This window comes from Populus trichocarpa, chromosome 17 (assembly GCF_000002775.5).
Source record: "Populus trichocarpa isolate Nisqually-1 chromosome 17, P.trichocarpa_v4.1, whole genome shotgun sequence".
Lineage (NCBI taxonomy): Eukaryota > Viridiplantae > Streptophyta > Magnoliopsida > Malpighiales > Salicaceae > Populus > Populus trichocarpa.
In genome coordinates this window covers 3107477-3117802 of record NC_037301.2, presented here as the reverse complement: position 1 = coordinate 3117802, position 10326 = coordinate 3107477, and positions in this window count along the sequence as shown.

Sequence of the window (10326 nt, the reverse complement as noted above, 5' to 3'; positions counted from 1 at the left end):
ATTACTATAGTCAAACTCGAGTAACCTAGCAAGCCAATCTACAACTAGATTTACTAGGTCATGTCAATTCTAAATAATTTTTTTAAATTGTTTTTATCCAAAAAACATTATTTCATAATTAAATTAAATTAACCCGGTAAGTCATGAGTTAATACAGGACTCAAACCTTTAGTCAGTTTCGGTAATCATATGATATACATGTATTTATATACCTTAATGCAAATAACATAACCCAAAAGTGAATAAGGGAAAAAGATTTTCAAAAGTCTATGAGGTCACCATTTCATTTTTATATGCAAAAGAGGTAGGCCTTTTCATTCCTATTTATCTAATGTTGTATTCTCTATTAATACATATTTTTTAAAATAAATTTTCTAGATTTTATAAATAACTTGTTATGGATTGAGTTGAATGTTTATGGAGCTACCAAGAGATGATATATGGTACATTATCGCTATGCATTATGTGCAAAATAAATTAGATATTGTTGGTTCAAAGATTCCCCTGAAAATTACAAAGAGACACATTGTGATGTTTTCACTGAGTTGAACAAACCATGCAACCTCTTACAATTCATTATGGATTAAAATAATTTTTTGGTTATCAAAATTGATGACTAATTGCTTCTAATTCATTAAGAAAGAAAGGACAACTCTGAAAGGTGATGAATTAAAGTGACAACGACATAGAAATTAGATGGCACTTTCAAAGCTGACATGAAAAGTTAAGTTTGGTCCTTATATTTTTCAATTAAACGCTTTCAATCCCTTTAGTTTTCATAAATTTACTTTTGTTCTCAAAGTCTATTTTTCTTACTTTTAAGTCTTGTGTTTAGAGAGATGAGAGGAGTTGTCAGATTTTTATTGAGGCAAGAGAAAACTATCAGCTGATATTGATTTTAGCTACTAAAATAGTCGATTTTGGTGTCAACGAGTTTCTTTTGATGAAAAGAGTTTTAATGGAGTCTTATTTGGCTTTCATCTTACATGAAATGGTAGATCTAGGCTCGAAAAGTTGATTTTTTATTTTTAAACACATTTTTTACTAATTTAAGCCACAAATGGGTCTATTTAGGTGACAAATGCTTTTTGGGTAAAAAACAAAGTTAAAAAATGGTTTAGGCTAAAACATGGAACTCAACTTTCTGGGCACTAGAAGTGGCCAGAAACCGAACTAGAGACAACGCTTTGTCTAGTAATTTATAAAGATCTATGTCGTGGTCTCATGATCTATGTTGCGGTCTCATGATCTAGTAATAAAAAAAAAATAGGTAGGCATACAAGCTTGCCCATACAAGCACATTTGACTCCTAGGTTTTTTTTTTTAAAGGCTTTCCTTTAATTGTTTCATGAAAACTTCTTTTTAAATAAAATTGAAGAATTTTCTTTTAAATTATACACCAATAAATTTTATTTTTTAGTTTTTGATGGGATAAATCTTTTTATAGCTTAAGTTTTTTTAAAAAAAGTAATCTTTTTTTTAGATTATTTTATGTGAAGTTATTTCGGTCTCATGATCTATGTCGCGGGTTTGGGGGTTAACCCAAGTTGTTGTTTTCGTTGCTTTTTTTTTAAAAAATAGTTTTTTTGTTGATGATGAATTGGTTAAGAACTAGCTTTTGTATTTTTTATTTGTTTTTTATAAAGTAATGTCATTCTCATGACTCGGGTCGTGGATTTGACATATGTACCTAGATTTACTCAAATCGCTTTTTTATGTTTTTTTTTAAATCATTTTAAAAAAAAATTTATTCTTCAATATTTGGTTGATTGGAATTGGGCTTTCTATTTTTTTTATTTGATTTTTATAGGTTTATCACGATCCATGACATAGGTCGGAAGTATTTTCAAGCTAACAAAGATTGATATTAGTCGATCAAATATGTTATCCTTTTAATATTTTTCTTAAAAAAATATTTCAAGCAATATCTGACCATTTCAATATTTTAAAAGTGTGTTGTCCAACATGCATCAGATTTTAGGTTCATGGTTGATTATTTTATACAAGAAAACACATTACTAATGTCTTTATATTTTTTTTACGGTTGGAAAGAATAATCCAACCCGTGGTGTAGTGCAAGCCAAGGACATAGTTGATTACTAAAGGAAATGAGAGAGAAAACATTTTTTTTCCTTACTCTTAAATATTAACAAAAACTTAAAGGATGTGGAAAAAGTACCATAGATAAGGTGTGATTTATTGTGGATTGGAACAACAAAATAATGTTTTTTTCCCTTTGAAAGAAAATTCAATGGCCCTGCCCTCGGGGTTGTTATTGTTTTTTTACTTGTCCATTAGACATTATGAAATTGATTGGAATCATTAGGTCTTTTTAATTCTTTTTGGAAAATATAATTATTTAGTTTCCATTGAAAGCAAAAAAATTACTTTAATTGTGTTAATGGGCTTTTTCAAAATTTCACTTTTCAAAAAACAATAAAATAACTGTATTACCCTTTGAATCAAAATTTTCTTACCTTGTCTGCAAAGGCTTATTTATACTTTCATTTTGGTTTCATTTTTTTATTAGTATCATGTGGTTTAAGAGACAATTTGGTATTTTAATAAATGTAAAGAAAAAAAGTGGCTGGTACGTGCATTAAATGTGCAAACGAGTAAGTCACTCTGCCATGTTGAAGTGATGAGTGTGGTGGCTTACGGCGATCAAAAAAGGCTTCCTTGGTGTTTTTTGATTCATCACGGTAGGGTTAAACTTTCTAGAAGGTGTGTGTGGCGTAATTCCCTCCAATTTGATGTCAGTTGGTTTTTTTTTCCTTTCTCTCCCCTCCTTGATTTTTATGCCTAACCTTTCAAAATTTCACAGCAGCCATTCAATTTGTGTTTTCTTCAAATTTGGTTTTTATTCTTTCGATTGATTTTTTTTATTTGAATTATTGTATAGAATTGAAATATGTATTCAATTGCATCCTCATTTGTTGTTTTAATTTGTTTGTTTTGATCCCCATTATTTTGATTTATATTTATTTTATTTGAGATTAGTTTTAAAATTGATTTTTTTTTATAATTTCATTCTCCGTCATTTTTTATTGCTATTTTTTTGTTTGGTAAATTTTCTAAATTGATGTTTTTGTTTTATTTCATCCTTAGGACTGAATTGGGTTTCTTGTTTGAGTTCGAGTCCTGGATTTAATGGATTGTGAATTTTAAAGGTTAACCTAGGTTTAGAAAATTTACCCGAGTTTATTTTTATTTTATTTCTTTTTTCATGGTATTTCACACAAAAGATAAGGAAAACTAAAAAGCTTCTCAAGCCAGAGTAAGAATTCGATCAATTACTATCAATGCTAGGAGGCAGATCTGCGGATCTTACTCTGGAGACTGAAATACCCACATTAATAGCAGACTTGATTCCAGCATTGAATAGATCGGCGTTAATGTTTTTATTTCTAATATTTTGTTTAGTTTCATCCTTTAATATTTTATTGAATTGAAGATTAAGCTCTATTATTTTTTATTTATTTTCTATAGGATTTTTTACTAATTTTAAAAATGAATCAGATTATCTCGGGTATTTTTATTTGTCATTTCTTTGTTAAATTTAGTTTTTTTTAATAGAAATTTTGTTTATAATTAGATTATATTAATTGTTTAGATATAAACACGATATGGTTAGTTCGGGTCGATCCGGTGTGTTGCCTTCTTAATATTTTTTTTTAAATAAAGATATTGTTCAATATATCATCATCTTAAAATTTTAAAAGTGTTTCATGCAATATACATTAATGTTTTTACTTTCTAATATCTGTGCATTTTTTAAAGGTTAAAAGTGTTGCATTTTTTTTTAAAGGTTAAAAATCTAATCTTCTACCTATTTGACAAACCAAAGCCATAGGAAATAATTTTATTTCTTTATTTTTGACTTCTGTGGCATGCATTTAAATTTTGTACACTTACTTTTATTACACCTAACAAGCACACCCAATTCACTTCTGTGAACCAGTGCAATAAAAATAAGAGAATTTTGTATTTGTAGTATTTTTATGTAGATAATTAATATGGTAATGTCATGTGTGTATTAAAAAGAAGAAAAAACTTGTTTACTGATGAAATCAACTTTTAAAAATAAAACATGATTTGCATGATTTGCATTAAAAGTGTAGTTTATTAATTATTTTAAATCAATAGAACTTTATAATGTCTCTTAAAATGTTTAGATTGTGTAATTTTTATAGTTTATTTTAATATAAAACAATAATTAATAAATAAATAAGTAGCTTTTTATTTAGATAATATTTAATTTGAGTATGGGGTTAAAACTATCGTACTAGTCATTTTAAATGTATTTTTTTACTGTGATAATAATATTTTTTTTTATGAATAGGGTAATTATAATTGTTATTATAATCATAATAATAGCACTAACTTTAACAATATAAAAATATTTTCAATATTACTTAGGTATAAATAAATTTAATTATCACAGTATTTTAGATTCTATTAATATAAAAGCATAAAGAACAATATGTTAATATTATTTACAAGGTTAATTGGCCTTTTTTTCTTCTTCTGAATTCTAGGTCATTTAAGACTTAATTCATGTACTTTCAATTTTAGATTTCACCTTTCTTGTATTTTAATTTATTTGAAAATGGATCTTCTAGTTAAGTGTCAAAAAATCATTTCAACCCAATAGCTTAAACTGTTAGGTAAGGGTCCCACGATAAGATTTATATTATTCTTTAACACATCCCCTTAAGTTAAAGTCTTTTAAACTTGAAACTTGCACATACCCATGTTATCTTGTGCTTAATTTTTATCAAATAAATAGGGATAATGAGATTTGAACTCGTGACCGCTTGGTCATTAAAGCTCTGATACCATGTCAAAGAATCATATCAACCCAATAGCTTAAGTTGTTAGTTAAGGTCTCACAATATGATTTATATTATTCTCTAACATATATTTGGCATTGTTTCAAAATGATTTTCGCATTAAAAATATTAAATTAATATTTTTTAGATATTTTTTAATAATTTTAATGTGGTGATTTAAAAATTATTTTTTAAATATATTTTTAATTTATTTATAACCCAATCCCTTTCATTTCATTTCATTCCCCCAATTTATCCCTTTTTCTGTTTTTATAAATATAAAAAAGAATAATACGGAGTGATTGATGAGAAAAGAATGTATTTCTTTTAGCTCTGGCCGGACGATGTCTTCTCCCTCCTCGTTTCCTCAAGATGCATAAAGGTGAGATAAATTTTGTTTCATGCCTGCTCACAGAAGCAAGATCAAGTTCCTCCTCCTCAAGATCCAACAACTACTGGCATAGATGAGATAAGAAGAATTCGATATCCGGCCACCACTTCCTCATAAACCCCGGATCTGTCCGCCTTGTTCTTCTAGCTCCTCCTCCACTTCCAACCTGAAACCATTGACCATAGCCTCTTCCTCTCTCAGCCACGACCAAAAATATCACCAGCAGTTCAACCATTCTTCCCTCCACCGCGACCCGACCTAGCAAAAAACCAGTCCCGACAGCGGCCTCTTGGTCTTCCCACTGGCTACCTGAAACAGAGAAGTAGAAAACAAAAACATACAAATCAGTAGGGAGAGGAGCAGATCAAAAAACGAGAAGGAAAGGAAACCAAAACTTGTTGCTGCGTCTTTTCTTTTTCAGGTCTCCATCGATGACACAGCTGGCACAGGAAAGGAAGAAAGGAGGAGATCTATCCGATCCCCTTATTTTTCACATTATCGGCGACGACCAGAAATTCCAGCACTGTTCCGAGTCCATTTTGAAGCTGCTGTAGTCATATCTGTCTATCATCCCCTCCCCTGCAACGATGCTCCCAACCAAAACACTCCCCCTTTTGTCTATCATCCCCTCCTCTGCAACCCAGGTCTTAGTAACCTCCTTCAAACCTCCCTCTTACAATCCAACCCCACAAACACCTGCAAACGTCCCTCTTAAACATACACAACACCCCCCTCTTCACCCTGCCACCCTGAAATTTTTGCAACCTATGTGTTACACAAACAACAGCCAAAACAACAAACACTTACCTAACACAACTCCCACTCCCTCTGTTTCTACTAAGTTTTATTTTGAACGTTTCCCGTCTTGGCTTGATTACCAAGATCTCAAAAAAGCTTTTTCAAAGATTAGTCTTGTCACCAACCTCTTTGTTTCCAGGAAAAAAACAAAAATAGGGAGACGGTTTGGTTTTGTAACTTTCTTCTCCCATTTAGAAGCTACAGACCTTTGTGATATATTGAACCTTATATGGTTTGACTCTTTCAAAATTCGTGCAAACCTAGCACGATTTCAAACACCTTCAGATTCCAGGGAAAAGACAGCCCTCACCACAAAGCCAGAAACCAAAATCTCGCCCAAACTAGCCCTTAGAGACAACAGGACCTTTGTTGAAGCTCTTTTAGTCCAACAACCATCAAAGAAGACTGTGGTGTATGAGTCTACACAGGATGACAAGGAATGGCTATTGAGAAGTTTAGTCGGTTCTATAGCCATAGAAGTGGACTATGCACAATTGGAGCATATGGTTTTGAAAACTGTTAAGAAGGCAATTGGATTTCGCTTCCTTGGAGCAAGCCAAACAGTTATCACCTTTACAGACAAAGAGACCATGGAGAAAGAATTAATAAACAGTTGCTCTGCCTTGGCAAACTACTTCTCTAGTATCAAACCATGGAAGAGGGAAGTAAAAGCAGTAAACAGATTTGCTTGGGTGTCTATTCTGGGACTTCCTCTGATTGCATGGAACCGCAGATGTATTGAATTCATGGTAGAAGGTGTAGGCAAGATGATTGGTTACGACATTACAAGTGTGAGTCAAGGTTCACTTATGGGAGTCAAGGTGCTTCTGAGCACAACCTCTTTCACGACTTTAAACAAGCAGCTTTCAATGATTCTAGACGGAGAGGAATTTGATATATCAGTCATGGAAATGAAGCCCGGTTTTAGCCCCCTGCTTACCATAATTAAATACTCAATGGATACATCAGGCACTGAAGAATCAGATGAAGAGACATGCAGTAAAATTACACCTCCAGAAGAGTTTTCGTCGGCCAGTATAAATGAACCAGAAGCTGACTGGACCTCACCAGAGCAACAAGACAAGGACATGCAAAATGACCCCTCTCTCATTCTCTGCACAAGGTACACTGAATTACCCAGCAACCTAGACCAATCTGACACAACATACAAAACCTTCTGCCTTTTTCCTGAAACTAAGGAAACACACAAGCTACAGACAAAAAACCAACAACTACACACCGCCTCTTACCAATCCCAATCGTCCTCTATAGAGCCATGCTATGACACCATTAGGGAAAAAATACAAGTGGCAGAAACCAGCTACAGCAGCCCAGATGACTCAGCAGTATCCTTTTCAAGAGTGGGCCTCGATAAAAAACAAACACACACTAAAGCCTCCTCAGCCCAGGTTATAAGGCCTACCCCAAAACTAACGAGACACATGATACTAGACCAAAATCAGAGCCAGAATACACATCAGCAATCTTTCTCTGCATTCATACGTGACCTGGCAGAACCACAAGAAGTAGTGGAAATGGAGTTGGAAGGAAAAATAAAAGATAAGAAGCTTAGAAGAACTAGAGGGCTTGCACCTAAATCTTCATTCAGCAAAAGGAAGAATATGATGAAAGTTAGATCGTTTGCAGCTCATATTTCTGATGGAGCACCCAACCTTCTTGCAATGAAGGTAACCAGCACCCAAAATAACACACCTCTACAAGGCACCATGTCATCCCCTGTTATCGAGTCATCCGGCGTTGGAAAGAACCATAACTATGCCTCCATGGATGATGAAACCAATGGCAAGCATCTCCATCTACCACCCCTGTTGAACCCTCAAAGCAGCCCACAAACCTCTGCAGACGCGACCAATGAAAACGCAAATGGGAATAGCCACAAAATAAGAAAACTGAAGTTGCTGCAAGCTAGTGGTAGTGTTGCTAACACGATGGAGGATTGTGATTCTTCAGACTCCTTAAACTTAGGAATCCAACAAGGAAATATTCGGTTTCAAATCACATGTATGAAGCATCAAGACAATGGGTTTGACAGTGAAAGGGAGACTCAAGAAATAATACAAGATGTTGTGGCTCTAGGTCTGGGAAACCCGCAAGAACTAAAAGGGTACGAAGAAGGAATAATGAGAAACATTGAAAGAGAAGTAGATGAGTGGACATCAGTTAACCAGTTGTAAGTTTTCTACCCCGCTCAGTGTAGTCTGCCTTGGTTTTGTTCTCTTTATGAATATCTTTGCTTGGAACAGCTGTGGTTTAGGTATGGCACACAAACGAAATTCCATCCGGAATAGGCTTATAAACAATAATGTTGGTATCTGTTTTCTTTTAGAAACCAAGAAAAATAATTGTTGTGACTCCTTTATTAGAAATCTGTGGAATATTGCAACTGTCAAATGGACTTTTCTAGAATCTGTAGGGAAATCAGGAGGAATTATAGCAATGTGGGATAACTCTGTCTTTGAAGTTAACTCTATAGAATTTGGGGGGCAGTGGATCAGCCTATGTGGCACGCATATTCCCTCTTCTTTTAATTGTATGATAGTTAGTGTCTACGCTGCATATTCAGTGAAAGAACGTGTTAATCTATGGGAAGAAATCACCACTCTTAAGTTTGCTTTTGAACTACCACTGGTGGTGCTAAGCGATTTCAACGAAACTCTACACGCTAATGAGAGAAGTAGTGGTAACCTCAATCTATCAGGTTCAACTTCATTCCACAGATTCATATCCGACTGTGAACTGGTTGAATTCAATATGCAGGGGCACCGGTTCACTTGGTTTAGGGGTGGGTCTATGAGCCGCACTGACAGAGCTTTTGCTTCCCCGGAATTTCAGCTGCAGTTCCCGTCTCTATCTCTTTGCCGCTACCCTAGAGGGATGTCCGATCATTGTCAGCTGCTCCTCCAGAGCCCTGAGGTAGACTGGGGGTGGAAGCCGTTCCGTTTCATAAACTACTGGCTGTCGCACCCTTCTTTCTTAACAGATTTTGAGGCCCTCTGGTCTGATAGCTGCAAGGAGTTTCCAGGTGAGTTTAGTCTGATTAAGAAGCTGGGGATCATGGGAAAAAAGCTGAGACAATGGAATAAATCCACTTTCAGGGATCAGAATCTAAAACTTGCAGACATCCAGAACTCCATTACAACACTTGAAAACTTAAGTGAAGTGCGTCCCTTGTCTGAGACTGAAAAACCAAAGCTCCAGGGGTTGAACTCTGATTTATGGGAGGTTAACAGAAGGGTTGAAGATATCTGGAGACAAAAATCTCGTCAAAACTGGTGTAAAATTGGGGATAAGAACACTCGTTTTTTTCACATATCAGCAAGTCTAAGGAAAGGCCGCAACTACATTAGTAAGATTGATCATAATGGTAGTCACCTAGTCTCCTCAAATGATATAAAAGAAGGCGCTGTCAACTTCTTCTCATCCTTGTTTCGGAAACCAACGTGTAAAGGAATTGAAATGGGAGGCTCGGTGTTCTCCAAAATTTCAGAAGCAAAGTCAATTTAGCTAGAAAGACCACCTTCAATGGAAGAAGTTAAGCAAGTTGTGTGGGACTGTGATGGTTCTAAAGCCCCTGGCCCCGATGGTTTCACCTTCTCCTTCTATAAAAAGGTATGGAATATGATCAGCTCAGAGGTTTTTATGTTGGTTAAAAGTTTTTTCAGAACTGGTAAACTTCCAAAGGGTATTAGCTCTTCTTTTATAATTCTGATTCCAAAATCAAAGGGGCCGAGCAGATTCTCACATTTTTGTTCGATAAGCTTGATTCATGGGTTATATAAAATAGTGGCAAAGCTACTGTCCACTAGACTTAGACGTGTCTTGACAGATGTAATCAGTGTTAACCAGTCTGCATTCATTGCTGGGCGTCAGATTTTAGACGGGTTCATGATAGCAAATGAGGTTGTCCATGGTGTGCGCAGCAAGAAGGAGTATGGCTTCTTACTGAAGGTAGATTTCCATAAAGCCTTTGACTCAATTTTGTGGGAACATATTGACACAAGCATGGGATACATGGGTTTTGGCTCACACTGGAGGAAGTTGATCTTTGAATGTTTATCCACTTCTAAATTAGCCATCTTGATAAACGGTTCCCCCAGTAGAGAATTTAGTCTGGAGAGGGGTCTCAGGCAAGGGGACCCTCTCTCTCCTTTCCTATTTGACATCGCAGTTCAGGGATTGACAGTTTTATTCAATAGGGCATCCGCTTCAGGTTATTTCAAAGGCTTACAGACTGCTCCAGGACATTACATAACTCATTTGCAATATGCCGATGACTCTCTGATT